Source organism: Pelophylax lessonae (assembly GCF_965119305.1).
Source record: "Pelophylax lessonae genome assembly, chromosome: 9".
NCBI lineage: Eukaryota > Metazoa > Chordata > Amphibia > Anura > Ranidae > Pelophylax > Pelophylax lessonae.
The window spans coordinates 7,857,737-7,870,023 of record NC_138776.1 but is presented as its reverse complement, the minus strand read 5'-3'; the positions used below and the strand labels follow the sequence as shown (position 1 = coordinate 7,870,023).

Genomic DNA, 12,287 nt, shown 5'->3' with positions numbered 1-12,287 from the left:
GTCACACAGCATCGTCCGTTGCTAGGATGCAGATGGCTATTGCCATCTGGCATCCTCTGTTGCTAGGTTGCAGCCAGATATTGTCACCTGGCATCCTCTGTAGTTGGATGCAGGCAGATTGGAAGCCGGTCCCCACTGGTTATCAATTTGCAGTGTCTGACAGGCCGGACTCTGCGCTGGGAACTCAGCACTGAGCGCTCTCAGCACAAACATCGGCCGCTCAGCGATAAGCCGGTAGCAGAGGGGTGGGATTTGGGTCTTGGAAGTCCCCCCACATATAAATTAGGGGGTAATAAAGGGAAGCAGACGATTGTTTTACTTTTCTTCCATTATTTATCAATACATTACATTGTTTATTTGGTAAAAGTATTGATTAGTGTAACAAACAATACAGGACTCAGAGTTATTATTGGACAGTCATGTGACCGCTAACTCCTCCCCCACCTGACAATCACATGACTTTTATTATGTAAACAATGAGGTGTGACTTCATAGGAAGGATTCCCCGCTCATATCCAATCATATCCCATCCAATCACAAACAGCCGAGGACACAGCTGTGTATATTCCTAAAGAGAGAGTAATATCAATCTCTACCCCCTCCCCCCGGGGCTCCTCTCCCCCCCCCCCACGGCCAGTCTCCCTCCCTCTCCCCAGCGTCTCCTCTCCTACCCCCCCTCAGGGTCTCTTCTCCGTCTCCCCCCCCCTGTCAGGGTCTCTTCTCCGTCTCCACCCCCCCTGTCAGAGTCTCTTCTCCGTCTCCCCCCCCTGTCAGGGTCTCTTCTCCGTCTCCACCCCCCCCTCAGGGTCTCTTCTCCGTCTCCACCCCCCCCTCAGGGTCTCTTCTCCGTCTCCCCTCCCCCTCAGGGTCTCTTCTCCGTCTCCCCCCCCCCCCGTCAGGGTCTCTTCTCCGTCCCCCCCCCCCGTCAGGGTCTCTTCTCCGTCTCCAGCCCCCCCTCAGGGTCTCTTCTCCGTCTCCAGCCCCCCCTCAGGGTCTCTTCTCCGTCTCCCCCCCCCTGTCAGGGTCTCTTCTCCGTCTCCCCCCCCCCTCAGGGTCTCTTCTCCATCTCCTCCCCCTCAGGGTCTCTTCTCCATCTCCTCCCCCTCAGGGTCTCTTCTCAATCTCCCCCCCCCCTCAGGGCCTCTTCTCCATCTCCCCCCCCCCCTCAGGGCCTCTTCTCCATCTCCCCCCCCCCCTCAGGGCCTCTTCTCCCTCTATCTCCCCCCCCCTCAGGGTCTCTTCTCCCTCTATCTCCCCCCCCCCCTCAGGGTCTCTTCTCCGTCTCCCCCCCTGTCAGGGTCTCTTCTCCATCTCCCCCCCCCCTGTCAGGGTCTCTTCTCCGTTCCCCCCCCCTGTCAGGGTCTCTTCTCCGTCCCCCCCCTGTCAGGGTCTCTTCTCCGTCTCCCCCCCCCTCAGGGTCTCTTCTCCCCCCCCTCAGGGTCTCTTCTCCGTCCCCCCCCCTGTCAGGGTCTCTTCTCCGTCTCCCCCCCCTGTCAGGGTCTCTTCTCCGTCTCCCCCCCCTGTCAGGGTCTCTTCTCCGTCTCCCCCCCCTGTCAGGGTCTCTTCTCCGTCTCCCCCCCCTGTCAGGGTCTCTTCTCTGTCCCCCCCCCCCTCAGGGTCTCTTCTCCGTCCCCCCCCCCCTCAGGGTCTCTTCTCCGTCCCCCCCCCCTCAGGGTCTCTTCTCCGTCTCCCCCCCCCTGTCAGGGTCTCTTCTCCGTCCCCCCCCCCTGTCAGGGTCTCTTCTCCGTCTCCCCCCCCCCTCAGGGTCTCTTCTCCGTCTCCCCCCCTGTCAGGGTCTCTTCTCCGTCTCCCCCCCCCTCAGGGTCTCTTCTCCGTCTCGCCCCCCCCTCAGGGTCTCTTCTCCGTCTCCCCCCCTGTCAGGGTCTCTTCTCCGTCCCCCCCCCCTGTCAGGGTCTCTTCTCCATCTCCCCCCCCCTGTCAGGGTCTCTTCTCCGTCTCCCCCCCGTCAGGGTCTCTTCTCCGTCTCCCCCCCCCTCAGGGTCTCTTCTCCGTCTCCCCCCCCCTCAGGGTCTCTTCTCCCCCCCCCCTCAGGGTCTCTTCTCCGTCTCCCCCCCCCTCAGGGTCTCTTCTCCGTCTCCCCCCCCCCTCAGGGTCTCTTCTCCGTCCCCCCCCCTGTCAGGGTCTCTTCTCCGTCTCCCCCCCTGTCAGGGTCTCTTCTTCGTCTCCCCCCCTGTCAGGGTCTCTTCTCCATCTCCCCCCCCCTGTCAGGGTCTCTTCTCCGTCCCCCCCCCCTCAGGGTCTCTTCTCCGTCTCCCCCCCCCCCTCAGGGTCTCTTCTCCGTCTCCCCCCCCCCTCAGGGTCTCTTCTCCGTCTCCCCCCCCCTGTCAGGGTCTCTTCTCCATCTCCCCCCCCCTGTCAGGGTCTCTTCTCCGTCCCCCCCCTCAGGGTCTCTTCTCCGTCTCCCCCCCCCCTCAGGGTCTCTTCTCCGTCTCCCCCCCCCCTCAGGGTCTCTTCTCCGTCTCCCCCCCCCCTCAGGGTCTCTTCTCCGTCCCCCCCCCTGTCAGGGTCTCTTCTCCGTCTCCCCCCCTGTCAGGGTCTCTTCTCCGTCTCCCCCCCCCTGTCAGGTTCTCTTCTCCGTCTCCCCCCCTGTCAGGGTCTCTTCTCTGTCTCCCCCCCCCCTCAGGGTCTCTTCTCCGTCCCCCCCCCCCCTCAGGGTCTCTTCTCCGTCCCCCCCCCCCTCAGGGTCTCTTCTCCGTCCCCCCCCCCTCAGGGTCTCTTCTCCGTCTCCCCCCCCTGTCAGGGTCTCTTCTCCATCTCCCCCCCCCTCAGGGTCTCTTCTCCGTCTCCCCCCCTGTCAGGGTCTCTTCTCCGTCCCCCCCCCCCTGTCAGGGTCTCTTCTCCGTCCCCCCCCCCTGTCAGGGTCTCTTCTCCGTCTCCCCCCCCTGTCAGGGTCTCTTCTCTGTCCCCCCCCCCCCCTCAGGGTCTCTTCTCCGTCTCCCCCCCCTGTCAGGGTCTCTTCTCCGTCTCCCCCCCCCTCAGGGTCTCTTCTCCGTCTCGCCCCCCCCTCAGGGTCTCCTCTCTCTCCCCCCCCTCAGGGTCTCTTCTCCTCCCCCCCCTGTCAGGGTCTCTTCTCCGTCTCCCCCCCTGTCAGGGTCTCTTCTCCGTCTCCCCCCCCCCCTCAGGGTCTCTTCTCCGTCTCCCCCCCCCCCTCAGGGTCTCTTCTCCGTCCCCCCCCCCTCAGGGTCTCTTCTCCGTCTCCCCCCCCCCTGTCAGGGTCTCTTCTCCGTCTCCCCCCCTGTCAGGGTCTCTTCTCCGTCCCCCCCCCTGTCAGGGTCTCTTCTCCATCTCCCCCCCCCTGTCAGGGTCTCTTCTCCGTCTCCCCCCCCCTCAGGGTCTCTTCTCCGTCCCCCCCCCCCTCAGGGTCTCTTCTCTGTCTCCCCCCCCCTCAGGGTCTCTTCTCCGTCCCCCCCCCCCTGTCAGGGTCTCTTCTCCGTCTCCCCCCCTGTCAGGGTCTCTTCTTCGTCTCCCCCCCCCTGTCAGGGTCTCTTCTCCATCTCCCCCCCCCCTGTCAGGGTCTCTTCTCTGTCCCCCCCCCCCCTCAGGGTCTCTTCTCCGTCTCACCCCCCCCTCAGGGTCTCCTCTCTCTCCCCCCCCTCAGGGTCTCTTCTCCTCCCCCCCCTGTCAGGGTCTCTTCTCCGTCTCCCCCCCTGTCAGGGTCTCTTCTCCGTCTCCCCCCCCCCCTCAGGGTCTCTTCTCCGTCCCCCCCCCCTCAGGGTCTCTTCTCCGTCTCCCCCCCCCCTGTCAGGGTCTCTTCTCCGTCTCCCCCCCTGTCAGGGTCTCTTCTCCGTCCCCCCCCCTGTCAGGGTCTCTTCTCCATCTCCCCCCCCCTGTCAGGGTCTCTTCTCCGTCTCCCCCCCCCTCAGGGTCTCTTCTCCGTCCCCCCCCCCTCAGGGTCTCTTCTCTGTCTCCCCCCCCCTCAGGGTCTCTTCTCCGTCCCCCCCCCCCTGTCAGGGTCTCTTCTCCGTCTCCCCCCCTGTCAGGGTCTCTTCTTCGTCTCCCCCCCCCTGTCAGGGTCTCTTCTCCATCTCCCCCCCCCCTGTCAGGGTCTCTTCTCTGTCCCCCCCCCCCTCAGGGTCTCTTCTCCGTCTCACCCCCCCCTCAGGGTCTCCTCTCTCTCCCCCCCCTCAGGGTCTCTTCTCCTCCCCCCCCTGTCAGGGTCTCTTCTCCGTCTCCCCCCCTGTCAGGGTCTCTTCTCCGTCTCCCCCCCCCCCCTCAGGGTCTCTTCTCCGTCCCCCCCCCCTCAGGGTCTCTTCTCCGTCTCCCCCCCCCCCTGTCAGGGTCTCTTCTCCGTCTCCCCCCCTGTCAGGGTCTCTTCTCCGTCCCCCCCCCTGTCAGGGTCTCTTCTCCATCTCCCCCCCCCTGTCAGGGTCTCTTCTCCGTCTCCCCCCCCCTGTCAGGGTCTCTTCTCCGTCTCCCCCCCCCCTCAGGGTCTCTTCTCCGTCCCCCCCCCCCTCAGGGTCTCTTCTCTGTCTCCCCCCCCCTCAGGGTCTCTTCTCCGTCCCCCCCCCCCCTGTCAGGGTCTCTTCTCCGTCTCCCCCCCTGTCAGGGTCTCTTCTTCGTCTCCCCCCCCCTGTCAGGGTCTCTTCTCCATCTCCCCCCCCCCTGTCAGGGTCTCTTCTCTGTCCCCCCCCCCCCCTCAGGGTCTCTTCTCCGTCTCGCCCCCCCCTCAGGGTCTCCTCTCTCTCCCCCCCCTCAGGGTCTCTTCTCCGTCTCCCCCCCCTGTCAGGGTCTCTTCTCCATCTCCCCCCCCCCCTGTCAGGGTCTCTTCTCTGTCCCCCCCCCCCCCTCAGGGTCTCTTCTCCGTCTCTCCCCCCCCTCAGGGTCTCTTCTCTGTCTCCCCCCCCCCCTCAGGGTCTCTTCTCCGTCCCCCCCCCCTGTCAGGGTCTCTTCTTCGTCTCCCCCCCCCCCTGTCAGGGTCTCTTCTCCGTCTCCCCCCCCCTCAGGGTCTCCTCTCCTCTCTTCTCTCTCTCTCACCTCATCTTGAATCTCCCGGTTCGGACCCCGGTGACCTCTCACCTCTCCGGACCAACCACTTCCTGCCCCGCAGTCACATGACCCCCGCATCCCCCTAACAACACATCGCTCCGCCCCCTAACGACCAGAGCTGTCACCAGGGGGCGGGGCATCATCCCGAACCGTTGTCTCTCCTCTGCCAGAGACCGCTCCGCCCCCTCCTTACACAACGCCCCGCCCCCTCCTTACTCTCCATGCTGGGACTTGTAGTCCTCCTCTGTACTCTCCATGCTGGGACTTGTAGTCCTCCTCTGTACTCTCCATGCTGGGACTTGTAGTCCTCCTCTGTACTCTCCATGCTGGGACTTGTAGTCCTCCTCTGTACTCTCCATGCTGGGACTTGTAGTCCTCCTCTGTACTCTCCATGCTAGGACTTGTAGTCCTCCTCTGTACTCTCCATGCTAGGACTTGTAGTCCTCCTCTGTACTCTCCATGCTGGGACTTGTAGTCCTCCTCTGTACTCTCCATGCTGGGACTTGTAGTTCTCCTCTGTACTCTCCATGCTGGGACTTTTAGTCCTCCTCTGTACTCTCCATGCTGGGACTTGTAGTCCTCCTCTGTACTCTCCATGCTGGGACTTGTAGTCCTCCTCTGTACTCTCCATGCTGGGACTTGTAGTCCCCCTCTGTACTCTCCATGCTGGGACTTGTAGTCCTCTGTACTCTCCATGCTGGGACTTGTAGTCCTCCTCTGTACTCTCCATGCTGGGACTTGTAGTTCTCCTCTGTACACTCCATGCTGGGACTTGTAGTCCCCCTCTGTACTCTCCATGCTGGGACTTGTAGTCCTCTGTACTCTCCATGCTGGGACTTGTAGTCCTCCTCTGTACTCTCCATGCTGGGACTTGTAGTTCTCCTCTGTACTCTCCATGCTGGGACTTGTAGTCCTCCTCTGTACTCTCCATGCTGGGACTTGTAGTCCTCCTCTGTACTCTCCATGCTGGGACTTGTAGTCCTCCTCTGTACTCTCCATGCTGGGACTTGTAGTCCTCTGTGCTCTCCATGCTGGGACTTGTAGTCCTCCTCTGTACTCTCCATGCTGGGACTTGTAGTCCCCCTCTGTACTCTCCATGCTGGGACTTGTAGTCCTCTGTACTCTCCATGCTGGGACTTGTAGTCCTCCTCTGTACTCTCCATGCTGGGACTTGTAGTTCTCCTCTGTACACTCCATGCTGGGACTTGTAGTCCCCCTCTGTACTCTCCATGCTGGGACTTGTAGTCCTCTGTACTCTCCATGCTGGGACTTGTAGTCCTCCTCTGTACTCTCCATGCTGGGACTTGTAGTTCTCCTCTGTACTCTCCATGCTGGGACTTGTAGTCCTCCTCTGTACTCTCCATGCTGGGACTTGTAGTCCTCCTCTGTACTCTCCATGCTGGGACTTGTAGTCCTCCTCTGTACTCTCCATGCTGGGACTTGTAGTTCTCCTCTGTACTCTCCATGCTAGGACTTGTAGTCCTCCTCTGTACTCTCCATGCTGGGACTTGTAGTCCTCCTCTGTACTCTCCATGCTGGGACTTGCAGTCCTCGTCTGTACTCTCCATGCTGGGACTTGTAGTCCTCCTCTGTACTCTCCATGCTGGGACTTGTAGTCCTCCTCTGTACTCTCCATGCTGGGACTTGTAGTCCTCCTCTGTACTCTCCATGCTGGGACTTGTAGTCCTCTGTACTCTCCATGCTGGGACTTGTAGTCCCCCTTTGTGCAGTGGGCAGTAACACGGGGTGGCGAAGTAGCAGAGGGTGACGCAATGGGCAGTACAGAACCAGATCGCTCATTTCTTCAAATTTGGGAGTGGGGGTGGGGGGGGGGGGTCAAATTGCACTTGTAAATGTCTAAAGTCAATATAAAGGAATAGAAGTGATAAAAAAGAACATTTCTCCTTTAAGAGGGTGTGGCAGGGGGTGTGTCCTATGTCTACATACTTTACACTACATACCTTAACAACCATATATTTTCCTGGACACCGTTGGCCATCCACTATTTACAGTATTGGTTAAGGACGCCGCTGGTAAAATACTTTAGGCTTTCACTGCTAGCTATGTGCGATTCGTTTCGGTCCGAATGGCATTTTTAGCTATTCGGAGATTCAGATGTATCCAAATCTCTGAATAAAATAGTAGAAAATTTAATTGAAATTCATTTAATTTCCTTTTGTATATTCATTTTGTACCAGATTCCAAATTTTCGTAACTATTCGAATTCGGATCAGTCAAAAAATGATGGAAGCCGGCCGCCACATCCTTAACAACTGATGACTTATGAACTAATTTTTCGGTATTTGGAAATTCTGATGTATCCGAATTTCCAAATTACAATAGTAATGAATTTAAACAAATCCAAAATAACGAATCAAAATTGTTTTCAAAGCAAATTCGAATTTTTCAAGAGAATAAAATAGAATAGAAAATAAAGGAAAAGAATAGAAAAAAAATATAATAAAATAGAAATTATATAACTATATTCTGATATTCTAATTTCTAATAGAATAAATTAGAATGGAACAAAAAAGAATAGAATATAGCAGAAAAGAATAGAACAAACAAAAGAAAAGAATAGAATAACATAGAATATAACAATAGAATTGTTTTTCGAATTTTGAATAGAATAAATTCAAATTTCGAATAGAATAAATTTTAATAGAAAAGAATAGAATTTAATAGAAAAGAAAAGAACAGAATAGAAAATAAAAAAATAGAATAGAAAAAAACAGTAGAATAGAATAAGATTATAAACATCTTCCAAAATTCTATATTAGAATAGAATGAATTTGAATGGAATTTGAAAAATTTGAATCGATTCCTATTCGAATGAACAAAACAAATTCCGAAAATAAATTAAACAAATTTATGTAAATAAGGAACTGAAAGGAAACGAAATGAAATGTTTTTGTTCTGCACATGTCTACGGCACATTGAGAAGGACAACCTCCATATAACCACACATAAAATCAGTGCCATCTACAGGGAACAATTATTTTTGGCCCACAAAGGTTGGACAACCGGAACTCAGAGGTCAACACTAATGGCCACCAAGGTGAAGACACTGGAGAACATGTTCAGATGGACCACGGCAGGTAGACAATGGGACAAATGACAACGGGAGAGAAGGACAGCAGGTGACATCGACCACGGCAAGGTCCCAAAACTAAATTGTGTTCACCAGCCAGTTCATCATCATACTGGTGACCCAAAGCCTCAGAATATTCCCACAAGGAGGGTGACCTTCATGACAAAGATAGTGAACACTAGTCATTGTATATGGATGTTACGCTCAGGGTCACCACTGATATTCATCATCTTTAAATACGGTAAAGACAAAGGGGAAAATTTGAGTCCAGTTCCTGATGGGCAACACAGGTAGATCTTGTTCCGGATCCTTGATCCCGAATGATAGATAAAGAGCTCTCTGTAATGTAAGGCTGAAATCTGGACTAAGTAGATTGTTTTTTGGCCCCCACAAAGGTTGGATAACCAGAACACAGAGGTCAACACTAATGGCCACCAAGGTGAAGACACTGGAGAACATGGTGAGGTGGACCACAGCAGGTAGACAATGGGACAATGGACAACGGGAGAGAAGGACAGCAGGTGATGTCGGCCACAGCAAGGTCCCAAAACCAAATGGTGTTCACCAGCCAGTTCATCATCATACTGGTGACCCAAAGCCCCAGAACATTCCCACAAGGAGGGTGACCTTCATGACCAAGATAGTGAACCACTAAGATAGTGAACACTAGTCATTGTATATGGACGGTACGCTCAGGGCCACCACTGATATTCATCATCTTTAAATACGGTAAAGGGGTAAAGTTTGAGTCCAGTTCCTGATGGGCAACACAGGGAGATCTTGTCCCGGATCCTTAACAAAGCCGATTGATAGATAAAGAGCTCTCTGTAATGTAAGGCTGAAATCTGGGATAAGTAGATTGTTTTTTTGGCCCACAAAGGTTGGACAACCAGAACGCAGAGGTCAACACTAATGGCCACCAAGGTGAAGACACTGGAGAACATGTTGAGGTGGACCACGGCAGGTAGAACTTTACAGAGGGCCAAAGAAGCATTCATCGTAAATGCACTGAGCAATGGACAACGGGAGAGAAGGACAGCAGGTGACATCGACCACAGCAAGGTCCCAAAACCAAATGGTGTTCACCAGCAATTTCATCTTCATGCTGGTGACCCAAAGCCCCAGAATATTCAAACAAGGAGGGTGACCGCCATGACCAAGATAGTGAACACTAGTCGTTGTATATGGACGGTACGCTCAGGGTCACCACTGATATTCATCATCTTTAAATACGGTAAAGGCAAAGAGCAAAGTCTGAGTCCAATTCCTGATGGGCAACATGTATATTATATATGGGCGGTCGTTGTATATGGAAGGTACACTCAGGGTCACCACTGATATTCATCATCTTTAAATACGGCAATGGCAAAGACAAAAGTTTGAGTCCAGTTCCTGATGGGCAACACAGGGAGATCTTGTTCCGGATCCTCAACAAAGCCGAATGATAGATAAAGAGCTCTCTGTAATGTAAGGCTGAAATCTGGGATATGTAGATTGTTTTTTGGCCCACAAAGGTTGGACAACCAGAACGCAGAGGTCAACACTAATGGCCACCAAGGTGAAGACACTGGAGAGCAGGTTGAGGTGGACCATGGCAGGTAGACAACGGGAGAGAAGGACATCAGGTGATGTTGGCCACAGCAAGGTCTCAAAACCAAATGGTGTTCACCAGCCATTTCATCTTCATGCTGGTGACCCAAAGCCCCAGAATATTCCCACAAGGAAGGTGACCTCCATGACCAAGATAGTGAACAATAGTCGTTGTATATGAACGGAACGCTCAGGGTCACCACTGATATTCATCATTTTTAAATACGGTAAAGGCAAAGGGGAAAGTCTGAGTCCAGTTCCTGATGGGCAACACAGGGTAGATCTTTTTCCGGATCCTTAACAAAGCTGATTGATAGATAAAGAGCTCTCTGTTATGTAAGGCTGAAATCTGGGATAAGTAGATTGTTTTTTGGGCCCACAAAGATTGGACAACCAGAACGCAGAGGTCAACACTAAAGGCCACCAAGGTAAGGACACTGGAGAGGATGTTGAGGTGGACCACGGCAGGTAGAACTTTACAGAGGGCCAAAGAAGCATTCATCGTAAATGCACAGAGCAATGGACAACGGGAGAGAAGGACAGCAGGTGACATCGACCACAGCAAGGTCCCAAAACCAAATGGTGTTCACCAGCAATTTCATCTTCATGCTGGTGACCCAAAGCCCCAGAATATTCAAACAAGGAGGGTGACCGCCATGACCAAGATAGTGAACACTAGTCGTTGTATATGGACGGTACGCTCAGGGTCACCACTGATATTCATCATCTTTAAATACGGTAAAGGCAAAGAGCAAAGTCTGAGTCGAATTCCTGATGGGCAACATGTATATTGTATATGGACGGTCGTTGTATATGGAAGGTATGCTCAGGGTCACCACTTGATATTCGTCATCTTTAAATACGGCAAAGGCAAAGACTAAAATCTAGGTCCAGTTCCTGATGGGCAACACAGGTAGATCTTGTTCCGGATCCTTAGCAAAGCCGATTGATAGATAAAGAGCTCTCTAATGTAAGGCTGAAATCTGGGATAAGTAGATTGTTTTTTTGGCCCACAAAGGTTGGACAACCAGAACGCAGAGGTCAACACTTATGGCCACCAAGGTGAAGACACTGGAGAGCATGTTGAGGTGGACCACGGTAGGTAGAACTTTACAGAGGGCCAAAGAAGCATTCATCGTAAATGCACAGAGCAATGGACAACGGGAGAGAAGGACAGCAGGTGACATCGACCACAGCAAGGTCCCAAAACCAAATGGTGTTCACCAGCAATTTCATCTTCATGCTGGTGACCCAAAGCCCCAGAATATTCAAACAAGGAGGGTGACCGCCATGACCAAGATAGTGAACACTAGTCGTTGTATATGGACGGTACGCTCAGGGTCACCACTGATATTCATCATCTTTAAATACGGTAAAGGCAAAGAGCAAAGTCTGAGTCGAATTCCTGATGGGCAACATGTATATTGTATATGGACGGTCGTTGTATATGGAAGGTATGCTCAGGGTCACCACTTGATATTCGTCATCTTTAAATACGGCAAAGGCAAAGACTAAAATCTAGGTCCAGTTCCTGATGGGCAACACAGGTAGATCTTGTTCCGGATCCTTAGCAAAGCCGATTGATAGATAAAGAGCTCTCTAATGTAAGGCTGAAATCTGGGATAAGTAGATTGTTTTTTTGGCCCACAAAGGTTGGACAACCAGAACGCAGAGGTCAACACTTATGGCCACCAAGGTGAAGACACTGGAGAGCATGTTGAGGTGGACCACGGTAGGTAGAACTTTACAGAGGGCCAAAGAAGCATTCATCGTAAATGCACTGAGCAATGGACAACGGGAGAGAATGACAGCAGGTGACATCGACCACAGCAAGGTCCCAAAACCAAATGGTGTTCACCAGCAATTTCATCTTCATGCTGGTGACCCAAAGCCCCAGAATATTCAAACAAGGAGGGTGACCGCCATGACCAAGATAGTGAACACTAGTCGTTGTATATGGACGGTACGCTCAGGGTCACCACTGATATTCATCATCTTTAAATACGGTAAAGGCAAAGAGCAAAGTCTGAGTCGAATTCCTGATGGGCAACATGTATATTGTATATGGACGGTCGTTGTATATGGAAGGTATGCTCAGGGTCACCACTTGATATTCGTCATCTTTAAATACGGCAAAGACTAAAATCTAGGTCCAGTTCCTGATGGGCAACACAGGGAGATCTTGTTCCAGATCCTTAACAAAGCTGATTGATAGATAAAGAGCTCTCTGTAATGTAAGGTTAAAATCTGGGATAAGTAGATTGTTTTTTTGGCCCACAAAGGTTGGACAACCAGAACGCATAAGTCAACACTTATGGCCACCAAGGTGAAGACACTGGAGAACATGTTGAGGTGGACCACGGCAGGTAGACAACGGGACATTGGACAACGGGAGAGAAGGACAACAGGTGATGTCGGCCACAGCAACCAAAACCAAATGGTGTTCACCAGCCATTTCATCTTCATGCTGGTGACCCAAAGCCCCAGAATATTCCCACAAGGAGGGTGACCTCCATGACCAAGATAGTGAACACTAGTCATTGTATATGGACGGTACGTTCAGGGTCACCACTGATATTCATCATCTTTAAATACAGTA

At 53.4% G+C, this 12,287-nt stretch overlaps 1 protein-coding gene across 1 annotated transcript in view; it reads right to left on the bottom strand.

Moving 5' to 3' along the window:
* The window catches only part of LOC309564159 (uncharacterized protein), a 162,261-nt gene extending 157,197 nt beyond the window's left edge, over positions 1-5,064 (bottom strand). The window contains exon 1 of the mRNA XM_082268787.1: positions 4,996-5,064. The gene's annotated coding sequence lies outside the window, so the exon portion shown is untranslated. The remainder of the gene's footprint in view (positions 1-4,995) is intronic.
* Positions 5,065-12,287: the final 7,223 nt, after the last annotated feature.